At 37.2% G+C, this 22,052-nt stretch overlaps 1 protein-coding gene across 3 annotated transcripts in view; it reads left to right on the top strand.

Annotated features, from left to right (window-relative positions):
- Nucleotides 1-22,052, top strand: part of LOC140432397 (FERM and PDZ domain-containing protein 2-like) — a 778,164-nt gene that overhangs the window by 438,503 nt on the left and 317,609 nt on the right. The window contains exon 2 of one of the 3 annotated variants that reach the window (XM_072520271.1): nt 6,655-6,685. The exons of the other annotated variants lie outside the window; for them this stretch is intronic. The gene's annotated coding sequence lies outside the window, so the exon portion shown is untranslated. The remainder of the gene's footprint in view (nt 1-6,654; nt 6,686-22,052) is intronic. 3 annotated transcript variants of the gene reach the window in all.

Consider the following 22,052-nt stretch of genomic DNA (forward strand, 5'->3'; position numbering starts at 1 on the left):
GCAGCAGCCGACAGAGAAAGGTTTCAGGAAATTGTAAACATGATAACGGCCAACGTCTGAATACGGACACGGCACCCAAAGAAGAAGAAGAATCTGCTTAATGGCCATAGTTACTTCTTCGTTTGTTATTTCTGGGCCGTAGGGATTGTTTATTTCAGTCGGACTTCGTGCTGCATCTTCGAATAATTCTTGCATATATTCTTTCCATCTTCGTAATTTATCTTCAATGGTAGTCAAAATCTGGCCTTGAATGTCTACAACTATGCCTGTATTGCATTGTTTTCTGGTATTCTGAAGACTCATTCATAAGACCAGTACTTGGGAGTAATGCACAAAAATGCTTCTCCAGGTCCAAGAGTGGTTCTAGAATAAGAGTTTCACGTTTATGCATTACTAGACGCCTTGCCACAAGGCAAAAACTATAACTAAGGAATTACAAAATTCCGTACTGACAACCAAATAAAGGTGCTCGACTGGCCTGACAATTCGCCAGATCTGAATCCAATAGAAAATCTTTGGAAGCGAAATTTCTAATAAAATTATAACCACAAAGCGTCAATTGATCGAGCGCTTAATAGCAATAGGGTACAGGAGTGGAACAATTTAATAAAATTGGCAGAAATGCATAGAAAGTATGCCAAGAAGGTGCCGGCAGTGCCAGTTACACTACCAAGTATTAAGCTTAAGGCATAATTTTAAGTATTTTCGTGTAATTACTAGTTTTTTTTATTATTTATAAACTTTATAAAGTTCTAAATCACAATAAAATAGAATTATACGCAAAAAATATGTTATACAGCTCAATTATATACCATTATTAAATAAAAAGTAAAATTTTATGGGGTGGCTCTAATAATTTGATCACCCACAGTAATATGATAATAATAAAATTTTTATTTTTTCGTGTTAGTAATCTTTCTCTTAAAAAAGGAAATCATTTGTATTTCCCAGAGGCTTTTACTTTCCCACTTTTCCACTAGCGAAAAAGTGTATTGTAGCGAAGTTTCAGTAGCCATAAAATGTATAAACGAATGAGAATTGTCATTCGAATGGCACGGCACTGTTTTCCAATACCAAACTTTAGTTACACAATGTATTATTTTTAGTCGTACAAACAAATACCTATTATGAGCCTCGAGGCTAATTTTCTATCTATTTTCTAGGCAACAATGCACCCAGGTCAGATAATCCAGATGTGTTGAATAAGCCTGCATAAAACAGATTAAAAGTTTTCCAATTCTATTTGAATGCGTTTGGCTCTTTGTATCTGAGAAAAATGTAAAGTTTCTATCAAACTTTCCAACTTATCGCTGGAAAACTGCTCAAATTGTTTTTCCTATATTTTCTGGTTTTTATGGTTTTTGCTGATAAATACGGAAAGAAAGAAGAGCACGAGAGCGAAGGGATTATCCTACGGGATTGTTTTATATATAAATTTTTAATGTGAGATAAAAATTCTATTAAGAATGTGTATTTTGATGGAATATTTTGAGATTCATCGAAAGCTAGCATTTTAAAGTATTTGAGAGGGTTCTAAATTATTAAAAAATTGAAAAATGGTAAATTTATACTTATGTACAATTTTTTTTTATGAGTGGCTTTTAGAGTACTAATAAACGGGCATAGAATTTGTTGCGAGAGCTACGCATCGGTATCCACACAGTAAATATTGAGGTCTAGAAAAAAATCATAATTAGACGTTGTAAAATTTGGTTAAAACAAAAATTTAATATTAATAAAAATAAATATAAAAAATAAAATTCTTTAAAACACTTTTCAACCTTTTGTTTACCTTTGTAACATATATGCAGGATATTTATTTGCTGGAAATACAAGGTGGTCCAGAATTATGTACATTAATTTGTAGAGCTCATAGTACGTCCAAAAATAAGAGTACTTCTTTATGTACACTTTTTTATAAAACTGAATAATAAGAGAGATACAACCCTTTAAAGGGGTGAATTGAAATTCTTATTTTTTCAAATATCTTCCAAATGGTTTTGAATACGGAGTTCATATTTTGGGAGTTATTATAAGACATTAGGATAATTAATTTCCTGTCACCACCTACCACATCCTATATTAATACGGGGTAGTCTTGGAGGATAAGTGGGGGTTATTGCGTCACATGTTTTTTAATTTTTACATATTTTAAAAAAATATTTTAAAAATTGTTTCCTTAGACTTTTCTACGCAAAAAAGGTGCTCTTGTAATATTTCGATAGATATCACTGTTTTCGATTTATTTAAACTCGAAGGTATACATGTATTTTATTATAATCGTTACATTTCTTAATATTCATCAAGTATGCTTTGGAATTGACACTTGTGTTAGCAATAATATTACAAATTAATGGAAAACTTAATTAATACTTAACATTTAATTAATGGCGAAAATAATATTTCACAACAACTGTTCAAAATGTCCTCCATTTTGTTGAATACATAATCTAATTCTTTTATTTAGCGAACGCATTAATCCATTTAATGTTACTGGATCGTTTTGTAAATCGGTAAATACTTGTTCAATTTTGTCTCTTAACTCATTTACTGTATTAATTGGAGTGTTATACACTTTTGATTTCAAATAACTCCATACTGTAAAGTCCATTGGATTAAGATCACAACTACGATCAGGCCAATGAATCGGTGCATCCGCACCCCGGCCTATCCACCTATCAGGGAAATGTTCATGTAACCACCTTCTACAAATTCTTGTGTAATGTGGTGTAGCACCATCATGCATGAAAAACATGTTTCTTCGTATTTGTAATGGAATATCTTCCAAAATATCATGTAAAATATTGTCTAGAAAATTGTAATACATGTTACCATTTAAATTTCCGGGAAAGATGTGGTATCCTATGAAACTATTTCCTAAAGTAGCTGCCCAAACGTTTATCTTGAACGTGTGTTGGAAGTGAGTTTCCATTGTAGCCCTTGGATTTTCTTCAGCCCAGAAGTGCATATTTCTAGAATTGAACATACCTTCGTACATATCGTCAGGTAACAATTCCTGCACTTGTCGATAGTGGTAAGGATGTAATTGCTCTTCATGCAGAACTCTTAAAACACTTTGATGGGAACTATTCGTTCTTAATCCTAACCTGCGTGTACTTATTGTGGGGTCATTTATTACAGCATCCAATATTTGCTGTTCAACGCGAACATTTCTTGCTTCTCTACGACGACCAGCATCTGTATTCCTTCTTTGAAGACAACCGGTTTCTCTCAGTCGTCGTTCAGTACTTACAAAAGTCCTGGCATTGGGAATATTTCTGTTCGGATACTTTTCCCTGTAGCGTCTTACAGCGGCAGCAGCATTTCCCGAACATTCTCCTAATACTAAAAGTATGTCTGTCATCTCAGAATTTGAATAGTGTGCCATATTGCAGGCAAACAAATTTAAAAATATAGCAAAAGAGACGTGTTAAACAAATTTTACTGTCGAGTACAATAAAAGTGTAGATAAAATAATTTAATTGCTATTAAACGTCACTGACAATTCATAGACTACTTGAGATTAAAGTGTTGTTGCTAACACAAGCGTCAATTCCAAAGCATACTTGATGAATATTAAGAAATGTAACGATTACAATAAAATACATCTATACTTTCGAGTTTAAATAAATCGAAAACGGTGATATCTATCGAAATATTACAAGAGCACCTTTTTTGCGTAGAAAAGTCTAAAGAAACAATTTTCAAAATATTTTTTTAAAATATGTAAAAATTAAAAAACATGTGACGCAATAACCCCCACTCACCCTCCAAGACTACCCTGTATTAATATAGGATGTGGTAGGTGGTGACACGAAATTAATTATCCTAATGTCTTATAATCACTCCCAAAATATGAACTCCGTATTCAAAACCGTTTGGAAGATATTTGAAAAAATAGGAATTTCAATTCACCCCTTTAAAGGGTTGTATCTCCCTTATTATTCAGTTTTATAAAAAAGTGTACATAAAGAAGTACCCTTATTTTTGGACGTACTATGAGCTCTAGAAATTAATGTACATAATTCTGGACCACCTTGTATAATAAAATTCATTAACAAAGTTGCGTTCAAACCTTATTTGCGTTTGTGTGGCTTTTTTCTATTTTGGTAATATACAATATCGAAATTATTATTATCGAAATTAATATTATCGAAATTTAAACCATGCGTTCTCACTCTTTCTAATGAAAAAAAGGACCCTGACACTTTTATTATGCAAAAGTGCTGATAAATATGCTTTGGTCATGATGATAAAAAGTTGTTATTACTCCAAGACTCAGAAGTCAATTGTTTCTAAATGGCAGTTTGCAATATAAACGCTTCGTGCTATAAATGCTTCGTTTCCCGAGACGCGGAGTGTTAAGATTATTTTTACAAACTGACGATTTATTTGTTGCTCAATCAATGTTCTTTCTCCAGGATAGGAATAAGGAGTCTTTATTACGATATGGATAGAACATTTCTTGTGCCCTTTTAGGATCGGTTGATCCTCTTCAGGCTTGGAATTGAATGTGTTGGGTAATGTAGCATAAAGCAAACAGTCCTAGATTCACTGGGGTGTTAGCATTCTTCTTCTTCTGCTGGAGGTAGTTGAAATGTAGTCACCATTGAAGAATCAGGGGCAAAAGGGTTGACTGGAATTTGATGTTCTTTCCAGTTGAATGTGAGTGTTTTAGAGCCTAATGCGACAAGGCCGGGTCTCTAGTGACCATTGGTCCTGTGCAGTCTCGAGCTTAACTCGCCCCCAAAACCAGTGTATTGCACTGTAATTTTGTGGGCCAGTGTGCTCGTTAGTGGAGGCGTCTCGGCTTTCGAGAGTCGTCCTGCCGCATTTTGTTCAGTGTGAATGTGTGTTTGTAAATCCATAGTGACGGGCGCTACCATTTCGTTGTTACTTGGCTCCGTCAATCACTTAGATTTTCCCTGGCTGACCACAGACTCCGTCTAAAGTAACGGAGGCTGTATTCGGTAGGGGGTCCAGGTGATGAGGATGCTTCGGTAGCGGAAAGAGGACCCCTTTCACTGTTGGATTTGTGTAAGTGTGCGATGTGTGAATTTGTATTTAGTGTGAATGTCTGCGAGTCTGCCTCGGCAGAAACTAAAACCGTGTTCTCTAGTGACCATTGTTTCTGCAGCCGTTTATACCGATCAATTCTGCACTAACATTTTTTCGTTGATCATTCCCGTTAACGGCCAGGCCTAGTCGGAGTTCGATAGACGGTTCCAGCAACTGGAAACTGGTTGAGATATGCAAATGAAATTTGGTGGATTTTAAGAGATAGTTATTGCTTCTTTTGTCGGTTTTTTTAGTCAATTTAACTACAACCACTTCTACATAAGTAAATAAGAAATACACCATGAATATTTGCACGAATACTACCAATGCAGTAAAGAGTTGAATTTTGTGTCACGTTTCAGAGGGTTATTTTGAACATTTTTACTAGCTTGGCATCTATTTAAAATTTTATTAGTGATACTTTATCTTGTTGCTTTGATTTAATGTTTTATATTAGATAGTTCTTGAGAATGTATTAAAGAAATGAAAAATAAGTGTTAAGATGTATTGTTTTTTGTTGCATAAGATTTTTTGTCATAAATTAAACTAAGAATTTAAAAATAATTATTATATTAAAATATCTCAATGGCGTACCATTTTTTTCTTTAAAACAATTGAGATTATTACCCTTATGCGCGTCAATTATGAATATACAATTCTTAATTGTATAGAAAAAAATGCGCAATACCTACCTTTTAAAATCTACACTTCGAATCTCTAACTCAGAGGCTATTGATTTCTGTACTGTTACTGTCAGAATTTGAGAGTTGTCAACTGACAAATAACGTTTGTCGACAGAAGTGGAGAATAGAGCTTTATATATGTTCTATCATCTTATTTTGGGAATAAAAACAGTAAAATGAAAGATGGAAAACACAACATAAACTTTTTTCATTTTAGGACCTAATCTTCACAATCCAATAGGTCCCCATGACGCTTTAATAACTGCAAATTTAGCATCCCAGCTTCCTCTACTAACACCGTTATTTAAATTTTATCTGAAACAGCTTATGTGTTTAAAAATATACAGTTATAACCACAAAAAGAGTATATAAACAAAATTCATTGACTAAACTATCGATCTTCATTATGTACACATTATTTCAGAGCCCCCTGTAATTACATTTTTGTTTCAATGGATCTAGAGAACCAATACATTCCAATGTTAAGTAATAAACGAGCGGATGATTGCGAGCCTAACGAATGTCTATTAACTCACATTGACAGGCATTGGCTCTATTTACTGTGGACTCCAGCGCGTAGCTCTCGCAATGGATACCATGTCGGTTTATTAGCCCCCTTGAGAGTAAACAACTGGTGGATTTGTTAATATTGTTTGAGTCGTATTTATTTCAGCGTTCTTGATGTGTAAATCATATCAATATGTATGTACTTAACAACTGTTTACATCAGTGGAGAAGCTGAAAATCGAAATTGTTTAACAGTTACACGTAAACCTATTGAAATTAAAAAAAAATGTAATTTTAACTTTGAATAGTAGATATATAGTTGAAAATGTACAAAATAAACGAAACACAATTTTTACATACATAAAAAAAGTTTACAAGAATTCTAACATTTATTTGTTTGTTTCAGGTAACAGCTTCTTCATTTATAGTACACGTTGGTAAGTCTTTAACCACTTGTATTGGAAAATATAGATCTGGTGATTAATTTAAAATAATGCTGACAAAAAGTATTAATAGTAATCAGTAATAAGATTTTCATATTTAGAATGTCAGAATATTTCATATGTCTTCAACTATTCAGAAGTTACCTCTCTGAGAGGCAGCAGGTAGTAAGGGTTTCCGAAACAACAAGCGGACAAATAGGTATAACGTATGGAGTGCCACAGGGAACAGTGTTAGGACCTGTCTTATTTAATCTATATATAAATGGTTTATTTTCATTCCAAAGTACAGGGCATATAATTGGGTTTGCTGATGACACGGCTATTGTTTATGAAGCTGATAACTGGTATGACTTAAAAATAAAAGCAGAAACTGATCTACAATTCATAAGGGACTGGTTTGATTATAAAATACTTACAATAAATTTTAAGAAGACTGTTTACTTACCAATTTCTAACTATACCCCGAATATTGATATATTCGAACCTCTTCGAATAGCACATAATAAACACAATTTTTGCATCAAACCAGTAACGAATGTTAAATATTTAGGTGTTATAATAGACACACACTTAAAATGGGATTGTCACATTAAATACGTTATTAAAAAGTTACAGTTTATCCTCTATCAATTTAAGCACCTAAAGAAACACATACCGGACATATACTATATACATATACATAGTAGAAAGTCATCTCCATTATGGTATACTGGTTTGGGGAAGCGCTTTAAAAACTCACATTCTCCCACTAGAAATCATGCAAAGAAGATTTCTGAGGATCATTATGGCTAAACCCTACACTTGTTCTACAGATAGACTATATAAGGAGAGCAAAATATTTGACTTAAAGCAGTTATACTTTCTTTGTATATCTGTAAAATATCACAGCATGAAAGTTAAAAGCAACTTACCTTCACATGGATATCATACTAGAGGCAAGCACCTCTATATGGCTCCAAAAATGACGAAATCTTTCTGTCAACGATCTTTCTTATTTTTAGCCCCTAAAATATACAATCATATTCCCCTTGATATTAAAAATATGAAGAATGTCTTTCTTTTTAAAAATAAATTAAGATCATATCTCATGGAACAGACAAGACATTTTTGTAATATCATTATAGTAGCATAAGTTATAAAGCCATATTCACTTAAACTTTCTTAAAAAAAAAACTTTTTATTTTAAATCTACTACACTAATATGATTAATACATAAGTACTGTATTTATACCAAGGGTTTCTACTAAAATTTTAATTATGGTTATTTATGATTCAAAAAGCAGTATATATTATTGTATTGTATACATTGTATTGTTTATTTTATTTAGCATATCTACCATAACATAATTTGTGTATTTGCAGATCTCGTTAATACTTATTAGTATCTAAGTTTAATTTTATTATACATCTTTGATTGTTGTATCTAAATTTTCAACCTGCTTGTTTTTTATGGTTAAATTTTATCTTATATATATTTATAGTTTAGTAGTATAGTATATTGTATTTTTATTTATTGTATGTTACATTTACCGAAACAGGTGTTCCCACACCTCTCGGAGACCTTCGGGTTAATTTATTCACATATTTTTAATTATTGAAACAAATTTTGTATTATTGTTGAATAAATTATTATTATCCAGATTTAGCCATACGGCTCACACTCCCTCTAAGGGGAAAATTCACTCATCCCAGATACCTACGGTATCAAAAGGACTGAGCTCTGGTGGGACTCTTTCCATGTTATCGAGTCCTAGGTGACTTGGTATGTCGGTGTATCTCCCAAAAATTTTCGTACGCATCTGGACGTCGAAAGTAACACAGCTTTCTGCATAATCTTATATAGATGTTCATTTAGACCCAGCTTTTTTATGTTTTCTAGGAGGCTCTTCGGGATGACTCCAGTGGTAGAAAGAATAATAGGTATCGTCTGGGTACTTTCCATTCTCCATTGTCTCCTGATTTGTATTTCTAGATCTCTGTACTTGGCGATCTTTTCGTTGTATTTAACACGTAAATTATTGGTGTTGGGTATCGCCACATCAATAAGTGTTGTTTGCTTAGTAATTTTATTAACTAGTATGAGATCGGGTCTATTATTATGGGCCACTGGTTGGTCTGTAAGCACAGTGCGGTCCCAGTATAGCTTGTAGTTGTCATTTTCAAGCATTCTATCAGGGGCGTATTGATAATAAGGAAGATGGTCGGTTTGGAGAAGTCCCAGTTTGTCAGCTAGTTCTTGGTGGATAATCTTTCCTACTGAGTCATGACGGTCTTTATAATCAGTACCGACAAATGCCTGGCAGCCACCGGTAAGATGTTGGATAGTTTCTTGGGCTTGGCATCCATATCGGCATTCGTCATTTTGGACTTGAGGATCTTTAACAATATATTTCAGGTAATTTTTAGTTGGAATAACCTGATCCTGAATGGCAAGTAGGAACCCCTCAGTCTCGGGAAACATCTTTCCTGATGTCAACCAATAGTTCGACGCTGTATTGTCGACATATTCTTGGCTGATCTCATTAAGATGTCGCCCATGCAGAGGTTTACTCATCCAGGCGCGCATTTTGTCTTGCTTAGTCAGGTGGTTTATGCGCATTTCTTGTTCCCTCAGTTTAAGCGGCGTCGTATCATCTACTGCGCAAATTGCTCGATGTAAAGTAGATGTCTCAGCCTGTACCTGAAAATAAGTTCTTAAATTAGTAATTTGTTTATCCAATTGCTCACCTATATCCATAAGTCCTCTTCCCCCTTGATACCGCGGTAATGTTGTTCTCTCTACTGCACTGCGTGGGTGATGTTTTTGCGCCTTTGTGAGAAGTGTTCTTACTTTCCGCTGAAGACCCTCTATATCCGTTTTTGACCACTTTATAATACCAAATGAGTAGCTCAGCGCGGAACAGGCGTACGTATTTAATGCCTTAAACAAATTTTTACTGTTAAGATATGACCGATTTAGTTGTCTTACTCTTCGCACGAACTCCGAAGTTAGTTCGGTTTTCATTTGTTTATGGTCAATTTTCCGCGCTTGTTTTACTCCGAGATATTTGTACATATTATTTTCACCCATTGCCTCGATGTTTTGGCCATCTTGCATATCGAAACCTCCGGGCTGAACCTTTCCTCTGACTATGTTTAGTATACGGCACTTGTCTAGTCCAAAATTCATACTGATATCATTTGAGAAATTTTCTACAGTTTTTAGCATCTCATCTAGGTGGTTTCGAGTGGAAGCCATTAATTTTAAATCATCCATATACAACAGATGATTAAGCTTCGCTACAACAGTGTTGTTATTTTTGATGCTAAAACCTGAGTCAGTAGAGTTCAGCAGCTGAGATAGTGGGTTCATTGCTAGGCAAAACCAAAGTGGACTTAACGAGTCCCCCTGGAAAAGCCCCCGGTTAATAGGGATATCTTCAGTTTCGATATTAATTTCACCCGGTATTTGAAGGTGAATTTTAGTCTTCCACTCTGCCATTATATGCTTCAAAAAGTTCACGAGATTATCATCGACTTTATATATTTTCAATATATCTATAAGCCATTCATGCGGCACTGAATCAAAAGCCTTCTTGTAGTCAATGAAGGCAGTAAAAGGGTTATTATTATTATCCAGATTTAGCCATACGGCTCACACTCCCTCTAAGGGGAAAATTCACTCATCCCAGATACCTACGGTATCAAAAGGATTGAGCTCTGGTGGGACTCTTTCCATGTTATCGAGTCCTAGGTGACTTGGTATGTCGGTGTATCTCCCAAAAATTTTCGTACGCATCTGGACGTCGAAAGTAACACAGCTTTCTGCATAATCTTATATAGATGTTCGTTTAGACCCAGCTTTTTTATGTTTTCTAGGAGGCTCTTCGGGATGACTCCAGTGGTAGAAAGAATAATGGGTATCGTCTGGGTATTTTCCATTCTCCATTGTCTCCTGATTTGTATTTCTAGATCTCTGTACTTGGCGATCTTTTCGTTGTATTTAACACGTATATTATTGGTGTTGGGTATCGCCACATCAATAAGTGTTGTTTGCCTAGTAATTTTATTAACTAGTATGAGATCGGGTCTATTATGGGCCACTAGTTGGTCTGTAAGCACAGTGCGGTCCCAGTATAGCTTGTAGTTGTCATTTTCAAGCATTCTATCAGGGACGTATTGATAATAAGGAATATGGTCGGTTTGGAGAAGTCCCAGTTTGTCAGCTAGTTCTTGGTGGATAATCTTTCCTACTGAGTCATGGCGTTCTTTATAATCAGTACCGACAAATGCCTGGCAGCCACCGGTAAGATGTTGGATGGTTTCTTGGGCTTGGCATCCATATCGGCATTTGTCATTTTGGACTTGAGGATCTTTAACAATATATTTCAGGTAATTCTTAGTTGGAATAACCTGATCCTGAATGGCAAGTAGGAAACCCTCAGTCTCGGGAAACATCTTTCCTGATGTCAACCAATAGTTCGACGCTGTATTGTCGACATATTCTTGGCTGATCTCATTGAGATGTCGCCCATGCAGAGGTTTACTCATCCAGGTGCGCATTTTGTCTTGTTTAGTCAGGTGGTTTATGCGCATTTCTTGTTCCCTCAGTTTAAGCGGCGTCGTATCATCTACTGCGCAAATTGCTCGATGTAAAGTAGATGTCTCAGCCTGTACCTGAAAATAAGTTCTTAAATTAGCAATTTGTTTATCCAATTGCTCACCTATATCCATAAGTCCTCTTCCCCCTTGATACCGCGGTAATGTTGTTCTCTCTACTGCACTGCGTGGGTGATGTTTTTGCGCCTTTGTGAGAAGTGTTCTTACTTCCCGCTGAAGATCCTCTATATCTGTTTTTGACCACTTTATAATACCAAATGAGTAGCTCAGCGCGGAACAAGCGTACGTATTTAATGCCTTAAACAAATTTTTACTATTAAGATATGACCGATTTAGTTGTCTTACTCTTCGTACGAACTCCGAAGTTATTATTATTATATTATTATTATTATATTATTATATTATTATTATTATTATTATCCAGATTTAGCCATACGGCTCACACTCCCTCTAAGGGGAAAATTCACTCATCCCAGATACCTACGGTATCAAAAGGATTGAGCTCTGGTGGGACTCTTTCCATGTTATCGAGTCCTAGGTGACTTGGTATGTCGGTGTATCTCCCAAAAATTTTCGTACGCATCTGGACGTCGAAAGTAACACAGCTTTCTGCATAATCTTATATAGATGTTCGTTTAGACCCAGCTTTTTTATGTTTTCTAGGAGGCTCTTCGGGATGACTCCAGTGGTAGAAAGAATAATGGGTATCGTCTGGGTACTTTCCATTCTCCATTGTCTCCTGATTTGTATTTCTAGATCTCTGTACTTGGCGATCTTTTCGTTGTATTTAACACGTAAATTATTGGTGTTGGGTATCGCCACATCAATAAGTGTTGTTTGCCTAGTAATTTTATTAACTAGTATGAGATCGGGTCTATTATGAGCCACTGGTTGGTCTGTAAGCACAGTGCGGTCCCAGTATAGCTTGTAGTTGTCATTTTCAAGCATTCTATCAGGGACGTATTGATAATAAGGAAGATGGTCGGTTTGGAGAAGTCCCAGTTTGTCAGCTAGTTCTTGGTGGATAATCTTTCCTACTGAGTCATGGCGTTCTTTATAATCAGTACCGACAAATGCCTGGCAGCCACCGGTAAGATGTTGGATGGTTTCTTGGGCTTGGCATCCATATCGGCATTTGTCATTTTGGACTTGAGGATCTTTAACAATATATTTCAGGTAATTTTTAGTTGGAATAACCTGATCCTGAATGGCAAGTAGGAAACCCTCAGTCTCGGGAAACATCTTTCCTGATGTCAACCAATAGTTCGACGCTGTATTGTCGACATATTCTTGGCTGATCTCATTGAGATGTCGCCCATGCAGAGGTTTACTCATCCAGGTGCGCATTTTGTCTTGTTTAGTCAGGTGGTTTATGCGCATTTCTTGTTCCCTCAGTTTAAGCGGCGTCGTATCATCTACTGCGCAAATTGCTCGATGTAAAGTAGATGTCTCAGCCTGTACCTGAAAATAAGTTCTTAAATTAGCAATTTGTTTATCCAATTGCTCACCTATATCCATAAGTCCTCTTCCCCCTTGATACCGCGGTAATGTTGTTCTCTCTACTGCACTGCGTGGGTGATGTTTTTGCGCCTTTGTGAGAAGTGTTCTTACTTTCCGCTGAAGATCCTCTATATCTGTTTTTGACCACTTTATAATACCAAATGAGTAGCTCAGCGCGGAACAGGCGTACGTATTTAATGCCTTAAACAAATTTTTACTATTAAGATATGACCGATTTAGTTGTCTTACTCTTCGTACGAACTCCGAAGTTAGTTCAGTTTTCATTTGTTTATGGTCAATTTTCCGCGCTTGTTTTACTCCGAGATATTTGTACATATCATTTTCACCCATTGCCTCGATGTTTTGGCCATCTTGCATATCGAAACCTCCGGGCTGAATCTTTCCTCTGACTATATTTAGTATACGGCACTTGTCTAATCCAAAATTCATACTGATATCATTTGAGAAATTTTCTACAGTTTTTAGCATCTCATCTAGGTGGTTTCGAGTGGAAGCCATTAATTTTAAATCATCCATATACAACAGATGATTAAGCTTCGCTACAACAGTGTTGTTATTTTTGATGCTAAAACCTGAGTCAGTAGAGTTCAGCAGCTGAGATAGTGGGTTCATTGCTAGGCAGAACCAAAGTGGACTCAACGAGTCCCCCTGGAAAAGCCCCCGGTTAATAGGGATATTTTCAGTTTCGATATTAATTTCACCCGGTATTTGAAGGTGAATTTTAGTCTTCCACTCTGCCATTATATTCTTCAAAAAGGTCACGAGATTATCATCGACTTTATATATTCTTAATATATCTACCAGCCATTCATGCGGCACTGAATCAAAAGCCTTCTTGTAGTCAATGAAGGCAGTAAAAAGGTTTCTTTTTTTGGTGTATGCCTGGTTAGAAATGACTGAGTCGATAATAAGTTGTTCTTTGCAGCCCATGGAGCCCTTAGCGCATCCTTTCTGTTGAGGCTCTATGATATTGTTCAGAGCACAATGTTGGTAGATACGCCGGGCCACACAGGATGTGACCAATTTGTACAAAGTTGGAAGACAAGTAATTGGGCGGTACTTTGCTGGATCTTGGGTATTACTTTGATCCTTCGGTATTAGATAAGTGGTTCCCTGAGTAAGAAATGATGGTATTTCCTGTGAATTAGAAATAATATTATTAATAAATACTGTTAAAAGCTCATGAACACTCCAAAACTTCTTTAGCCAGAAGTTTTGAACTCCGTCTGGTCCAGGAGATTTCCAGTTATGAAGCTCTTTGATAATGTTCGAGACTTCTTCAGTGGTGAAAGGTTCATAAGGAATATTACTGTAGTGTTGACAGTTGTTCGTCGTTTGTTCAATCCATCCAGCATTGTTATTATGAGTAGCTGGCGTCGAAAGTTGGTTTCCCCAAAACTCATGAATTTCTTCTTGGCTTGGGTAGGATTTATTATTTGCATTTTCTACAGTGGAATTAAGTTTCCTATAGAAAGCCTTCTCTGCTTGCTCAAAAAGTATGTTGTCGCATTTCCGGTGGTTACTAACCTTGTACCTCCTCAGGCGGCCTGAGTAAACAGATAGTTTTTGTTTTAATGTGTCCAGGCATTGTTGAGGTGTGTTGTTTTCTGGATCATGTCGTGAGTGTCTTAGAGTGTTAAACAATATTTCTTCAGCTATTTTGATGATTTTTCTACTTCTTACTCCTCTTATGTATTCTGTTATTTGTCCAATGTCCCTACGCAGTAATTCAATCTTCCCCAGCAGTCGTTTTTCCCAGGGTGCTATTCTGTTACCAGTCCTTCCGATGTTGGTACCCCGTCGTGTTCTGATCTTAATGCCCATAACATTAGCAATTGCTGTTGCTGCACAGTAAATCAGCATATGCAAATATTCTAATGTGTGGGCTTCTGTGATATAATTGGGTAGGACTTCAGTATTCACAATTTGTAACAGCGCTCCTAGTTTCTTAGAAGAGTTTATTTTTGGTAGCGGTGGTCTGCTAAGTGGGTTTGTTCCACTAAACTCTTGTACAGCGCGTGCCATCTCGTTTACCAGACTATCGTGCAACTCGTTATTGTCCTGCTGTGTATTATTAGGTTGAGTTTCTTGTACAAGAAACTCAGGAATCTGCTCGTTGGGGACTTCATTAGGGACTTGGTCTGCAACTTGCTCTTGGTTATGGATCTCCTGTTCAATTTCGCTTCTGATAATGTCGCGTCTAGTCTCTGGGATAAGATTGTTTCTTAAAATTACCCGGTATTGGTCTGCTACTCTTTGTTCAGATACTTGAATTTCTGGGTATTCCCTGCAAAATTCGGCATACAGTTGTTGTCGATAGCCGATCGTTTCTTGACCGAGGTTTGTCACCTTATAATAAAAGCGCAAAATATTTTCGTTTATGGACACAGTCCATTTCATGCGCTGCCTCGGTCGTCCCGCTTGAGTGAGCGCCGGCTGATGTTCCAGCGCAGCACCTTCAGCGGGTGGAGCTCTTGTTGTTGTTTGGCTCATTTGTGGTTCTTCTTGTTGTTGGGCTGTAGCTGATTGTATGACAGGGGCCCGCCTCCTCAACACCCTGCCCTTATTATTATTATTATTATCCAGATTTAGCCATACGGCTCACACTCCCTCTAAGGGGAAAATTCACTCATCCCAGATACCTACGGTATCAAAAGGATTGAGCTCTGGTGGGACTCTTTCCATGTTATCGAGTCCTAGGTGACTTGGTATGTCGGTGTATCTCCCAAAAATTTTCGTACGCATCTGGACGTCGAAAGTAACATAGCTTTCTGCATAATCTTATATAGATGTTCGTTTAGACCCAGCTTTTTTATGTTTTCTAGGAGGCTCTTCGGGATGACTCCAGTGGTAGAAAGAATAATGGGTATCGTCTGGGTACTTTCCATTCTCCATTGTCTCCTGATTTGTATTTCTAGATCTCTGTACTTGGCGATCTTTTCGTTGTATTTAACACGTATATTATTGGTGTTGGGTATCGCCACATCAATAAGTGTTGTTTGCCTAGTAATTTTATTAACTAGTATGAGATCGGGTCTATTATGGGCCACTAGTTGGTCTGTAAGCACAGTGCGGTCCCAGTATAGCTTGTAGTTGTCATTTTCAAGCATTCTATCAGGGACGTATTGATAATAAGGAAGATGGTCGGTTTGGAGAAGTCCCAGTTTGTCAGCTAGTTCTTGGTGGATAATCTTTCCTACTGAGTCATGGCGTTCTTTATAATCAGTACCGACAAATGCCTGGCAGCCACCGGTAAGATGTTGGATGGTTTCTTGGGCTTGGCATCCATATCGGCATTTGTCATTTTGGACTTGAGGATCTTTAACAATATATTTCAGTTAATTCTTAGTTGGAATAACCTGATCCTGAATGGCAAGTAGGAAACCCTCAGTCTCGGGAAACATCTTTCCTGATGTCAACAAATAGTTCGACGCTGTATTGTCGACATATTCTTGGCTGATCTCATTGAGATGTCGCCCATGCAGAGGTTTACTCATCCAGGTGCGCATTTTGTCTTGTTTAGTCAGGTGGTTTATGCGCATTTCTTGTTCCCTCAGTTTAAGCGGCGTCGCATCATCTACTGCGCAAATTGCTCGATGTAAAGTAGATGTCTCAGCCTGTACCTGAAAATAAGTTCTTAAATTAGCAATTTGTTTATCCAATTGCTCACCTATATCCATAAGTCCTCTTCCCCCTTGATACCGCGGTAATGTTGTTCCCTCTACTGCACTGCGTTATTATTATTATTATTATCCAGATTTAGCCATACGGCTCTCACTCCCTCTAAGGGGAAAATTCACTCATCCCAGATACCTACTGTATCAAAAGGATTGAGCTCTGGTGGGACTCTTTCCGTGTTATCGAGCCCTAGGTGACTTGGTATGCTGGAGTATCTCCCAAAAATTTTCGTACACATCTGGATGTTGAGAGAAGTACAGCTTTCTGCATGGTCTTGTAGAGGTGTTCATTCAGACCTAGCTTTCTTATGTTTTCTAGGAGGTTCTTCGGAATAACTCCAGTAGTAGAGAGAATAATAGGTATTGTCTGGGTACTTTCCATTCTCCACTGTCTTTGTATTTGAATTTCCAGATCCCTGTATTTGGCGATCTTTTCGTTTTGTTTAATACGAAGATTATTGTTGTTGGGTATCGCCACATCAATTAGTGTTGTTTGTCTCTTTAGTTTATTAACTAGTATGAGATCTGGTCTATTATGTGCCACTGTTTGGTCTGTGAGCACAGTGCGGTCCCAGTATAGCTTGTAGTTATCATTCTCAAGTATACTTTCAGGAACGTATTGATAATATGGGAGATGGTTTGTTTGGAGAAGTCCCAGTTTGATGGCTATCTCTTGATGAAGGATCTTTCCTACTGAGTCGTGCCGTTCCTTATATTCAGTTGCAGCAAATGCCTGGCAACCCCCGGTAATGTGTTGGATGGTTTCTTGAGCTTGACATCCATATCGACATTTGTCATTTTGGACCTGAGGGTCTTTGACGATATATTTCAGGTAATTTTTTGTTGGTATAACCTGATCCTGAATGGCGAGTAATGAACCTTCTGTTTCAGGGAACAACTTTCCTGATGTCAGCCAATAGTTCGACGCTTTATTGTCGACGTGGTCTTGACTGACCTCATTAGGATGTCGCCCGTGAAGAGGTTTACCCATCCAGGTGCGCATTTTTTCGTCCTTAGTAAGATGGTTTATGCGCATTTCTGGTTCCCTCAGTTTGATCGGTGTTGTATCATCTACTGCACAAATCGCGCGATGTAGAGTAGATGTCTCAGCCTGCACCTGAAAATAAGTTCTTAAATTAGTAATGTGTTTTTCTAGTTGCTCACTTATATCCATAAGTCCTCTTCCTCCTAAATACCGCGGTAATGCCGTTCTTTCTACTGCACATCGAGGATGGTGTTTTTGTGCCTTTGTGAGGTGTGTTCGTACTTTTCGCTGAAGATTTTCTATATCGGTTTTTGTCCACTTAACAATACCAAATGAGTAGCTAAGCGCGGAACATGCGTAGGTGTTTAGTGCCTTAAACAAATTTTTACTGTTAAGGTGTGAACGAAGCAGCTGTTTTACCCTTCGTATAAACTCAGTAGTTATCTCAGTTTTCATTTGCTTATGGTCAATCTTCCGAGCTTGCTTTATTCCGAGGTATTTATACATATCATTTTCACCCATGGCCTCGATGTTCTGGCCGTTTTGCATATCGAATCCGCCGGGCTGAACCTTTCCTTTGATTATATTTAAGACACGGCACTTGTCAAGACCGAAGTGCATACTAATATCATTAGAGAAATTTTCTACTGTTTTTAGCATCTGATCCAGGTGGTTTCGAGTGGAAGCTAGTAGTTTTAAATCATCCATATACAATAGATGATTAAGCTTTGCAACAACAGTGGTGTTATTTTTGATGCTAAAACCTGTGTCAGTTGAGTTCAGTATCTGGGATAGGGGGTTCATCGCTAGACAAAACCACAGTGGGCTCAACGAATCTCCTTGAAAGAGGCCCCGGTTGATTGCAATATTTTCAGTTTCGATATTGTTTTCACCAGGTATTTTGAGGTGAATTTTTGTCTTCCAATCTGACATTATATGTTTTAAAAAGGTCACTATGTTATCATCGACTTTATATATTTTTAATATATCTATAAGCCATTCATGTGGCACTGAATCAAACGCTTTCTTGTAGTCGATGAAAGCAGTAAAGAGATTCCGTTTTTTGCTATATGCTTGGTTAGAAATGACAGAGTCGATGATAAGTTGTTCTTTGCAGCCCATGGAACCCTTAGCGCATCCTTTCTGTTGTGGCTCTATGATATTGTTTAGAGCACAGTGTTGGTTGATACGCCGGGCTACACAGGATGTGACCAATTTATACAGAGTTGGAAGACAAGTAATTGGGCGGTACTTGGTTGGATCTTGGGTGTTATTTTGATCTTTGGGAATTAAATAAGTTGTTCCCTGGGTTAGGAAAGATGGTATTTCCTGCGGATTAGAAATAGTGTTATTAATTACTGCTGATAGGCACTCATGAATACTCCAGAACTTTTTAAGCCAGAAGTTCTGAACGCCATCTGGTCCAGGAGATTTCCAGTTATGAAGCTCTTTGATAATATTTGAAACTTCTTCAGTGGTGAAGGGTTCGTAGGGAGCAGTGACGTAGTGTTGGCAGTTGTGCGCCGTATCTTCGATCCATCCAGCATTGGTGTTAAGAGCGGCTGGTGTGGAAAGTTGATTTCCCCAAAACTCATGGATTTCTTCTCGGCTTGGGTAAGATTTATTTATTTATAAGATTTATTATATTTATTTATTAATATTTATTCTTATTATTATTATTATCCAGATTTAGCCATACGGCTCACACTCCCTCTAAGGGGAAAATTCACTCATCCCAGATACCTACGGTATCAAAAGGATTGAGCTCTGGTGGGACTCTTTCCGTGTTATCGAGCCCTAGGTGACTTGGTATGCTGGAGTATCTCCCAGAAATTTTCGTACACATCTGGACGTTGAGAGTAGTACAGCTTTCTGGATGGTCTTGTAGAGATGTTCATTCAGACCTAGCTTTTTTATGTTTTCTAGGAGGTTTTTTGGAATGACTCCAGTAGTAGAGAGAATAATAGGTATTGTCTGGGTACTTTCCATTCTCCACTGTCTTCGTATTTGAATTTCCAGATCCCTGTATTTGGCGATTTTTTCGTTCTGTTTAACACGAAGATTATTGTTGTTGGGTATCGCCACATCAATTAATGTTGTTTGTCTCTTTAGTTTATTAACAAGTATGAGATCCGGTCTATTATGTGCCACTGTTTGATCTGTGAGCACAGTGCGGTCCCAGTATAGCTTGTAGTTGTCATTCTCAAGTATACTCTCAGGAACGTATTGATAATATGGAAGATGGTTTGTTTGAAGAAGTCCCAGTTTGATAGCTATCTCTTGATGAATGATCTTTCCTACTGAGTCGTGCCGTTCCTTATATTCAGTTGCAGCAAATGCCTGACAGCCCCCGGTAAGATGTTGGATGGTTTCCTGAGCTTGACACCCATATCGGCATTTGTCATTTTTGACCTGAGGGTCTTTGACGATATATTTTAGGTAATTTTTGGTTGGTATAACCTGATCCTGAATGGCCAGTAGTGAACCTTCTGTTTCAGGGAACATCTTTCCTGATGTCAGCCAATAGTTCGACGCTATATTGTCGACATGGTCTTGACTGACCTCATTGGGATGTCGCCCGTGCAGAGGTTTACCCATCCAGATGCGCATTTTTTCGTCCTTATTAAGATGGTTTATGCGCATTTCTGGTTCCCTCAGTTTGATCGGTGTTGTATCATCTACTGCGCAAATCGCGCGATGTAGAGTAGATGTCTCAGCCTGCACCTGAAAATAAGTTCTTAAATTAGTAATTTGTTTTTCTAGTTGCTCACTTATATCCATAAGCCCTCGTCCTCCTAAATGCCGCGGTAATGTCGTTCTTTCTACTGCACTTCGAGGATGGTGTTTTTGTGCCTTTGTGAGGTGTGTTCGTACTTTTCGCTGAAGATTTTCTATATCGGTTTTTGTCCACTTAACAATACCAAATGAGTAGCTAAGCGCGGAACATGCGTAGGTGTTTAGTGCCTTAAACAAATTTTTACTGTTAAGGTGTGAACGAAGCAGCTGTTTTACCCTTCGTATAAACTCAGTAGTTATCTCAGTTTTCATTTGCTTATGGTCAATCTTCCGCGCTTGCTTTATTCCGAGGTATTTATACATATCATTTTCACCCATGGCCTCGATGTTCTGGCCGTTTTGCATATCGAATCCGCCGGGCTGAACCTTTCCTTTGATTATATTTAAGACACGGCACTTGTCAAGACCGAAGTGCATACTAATATCATTAGAGAAATTTTCTACTGTTTTTAGCATCTGATCCAGGTGACTTCGAGTGGAAGCTAGTAGTTTTAAATCATCCATATACAATAGATGATTAAGCTTTGCAACAACAGTGGTGTTATTTTTGATGCTAAAACCTGTGTCAGTTGAGTTCAGTATCTGGGATAGGGGGTTCATCGCTAGACAAAACCACAGTGGGCTCAACGAATCTCCTTGAAATAGGCCCCGGTTGATTGCAATATTTTCAGTTTCGATATTGTTTTCACCAGGTATTTTGAGGTGAATTTTTGTTTTCCAATCTGACATTATATGTTTTAAAAAGGTCACTATGTTATCATCGACTTTATATATTTTTAATATATCTATAAGCCATTCATGTGGCACTGAATCAAACGCTTTCTTGTAGTCGATGAAAGCAGTAAAGAGATTCCGTTTTTTGCTATATGCTTGGTTAGAAATGATAGAGTCGATGATAAGTTGTTCTTTGCAGCCCATGGAACCCTTAGCACATCCTTTCTGTTGTGGCTCTATGATATTGTTTAAAGCACAGTGTTGGTTGATACGCCGGGCTACACAGGATGTGACCAATTTATACAGAGTTGGAAGACAAGTAATTGGGCGGTACTTGGTTTATTATTATTATTATTATTATTATTATTATTATTATTATTATTATTATTATATTAAGAAACAGTTTTATAGTGCGTTTTTGTGTTCTTTCATTTAATTCAATGTTTTATCCACTTTTAAAATATGCCCATTTGATTCTCAAAATCTCTAAAAATAATCCAGATCTTGTAACAATTTATAATTTGATTATAGGAAGTTGAAGGGGGAACTGAACAATTACTGGGTTTGGAGATAGGGTAAGCAAATAAATTGAAACGTTTGCGAACGGATATTCGTGTTTTGGTTTTTCTAGAGCTGAGTCGTGGATAAAGACTTCTTTATTTGGGGGGACTGGAAGATACTAACTACAAAAAAATATCAAAAAATACTATCAAAAAAATTATTTAAAATAGGACGCCGTTTAAAAAATCTACTTGGTACTTTTTTTGGTGGAAAAGTTTTTCTTTCCTCAAAAAATTTAAGGGTGAAAAAATAATTTTAAACTCCTGGTTCAAAGACAAACAATTCTTCTTCTTGATGTGCCTATCCGTTACGAATGTTGGCGATCATCATGGCAATCTTTATCTTATCTGCTGCAGCGCGGAAAAGCTGCACAGATATTGTATTGAACCAGATTCTGAGGTTCTTTAACCAAGATGTTCTTCTTCTTCCTGGACCTCGTTTTCCAAAGATTTTTCCTTGTAGGATGGCTTTAAGGAGAGCATATCTGGATTCATTTTGCATAATATGT

The sequence above is a fragment of the Diabrotica undecimpunctata genome, chromosome 1 (genome assembly GCF_040954645.1).
Source record: "Diabrotica undecimpunctata isolate CICGRU chromosome 1, icDiaUnde3, whole genome shotgun sequence".
In the NCBI taxonomy this organism is placed as follows: Eukaryota; Metazoa; Arthropoda; class Insecta; order Coleoptera; family Chrysomelidae; genus Diabrotica; species Diabrotica undecimpunctata.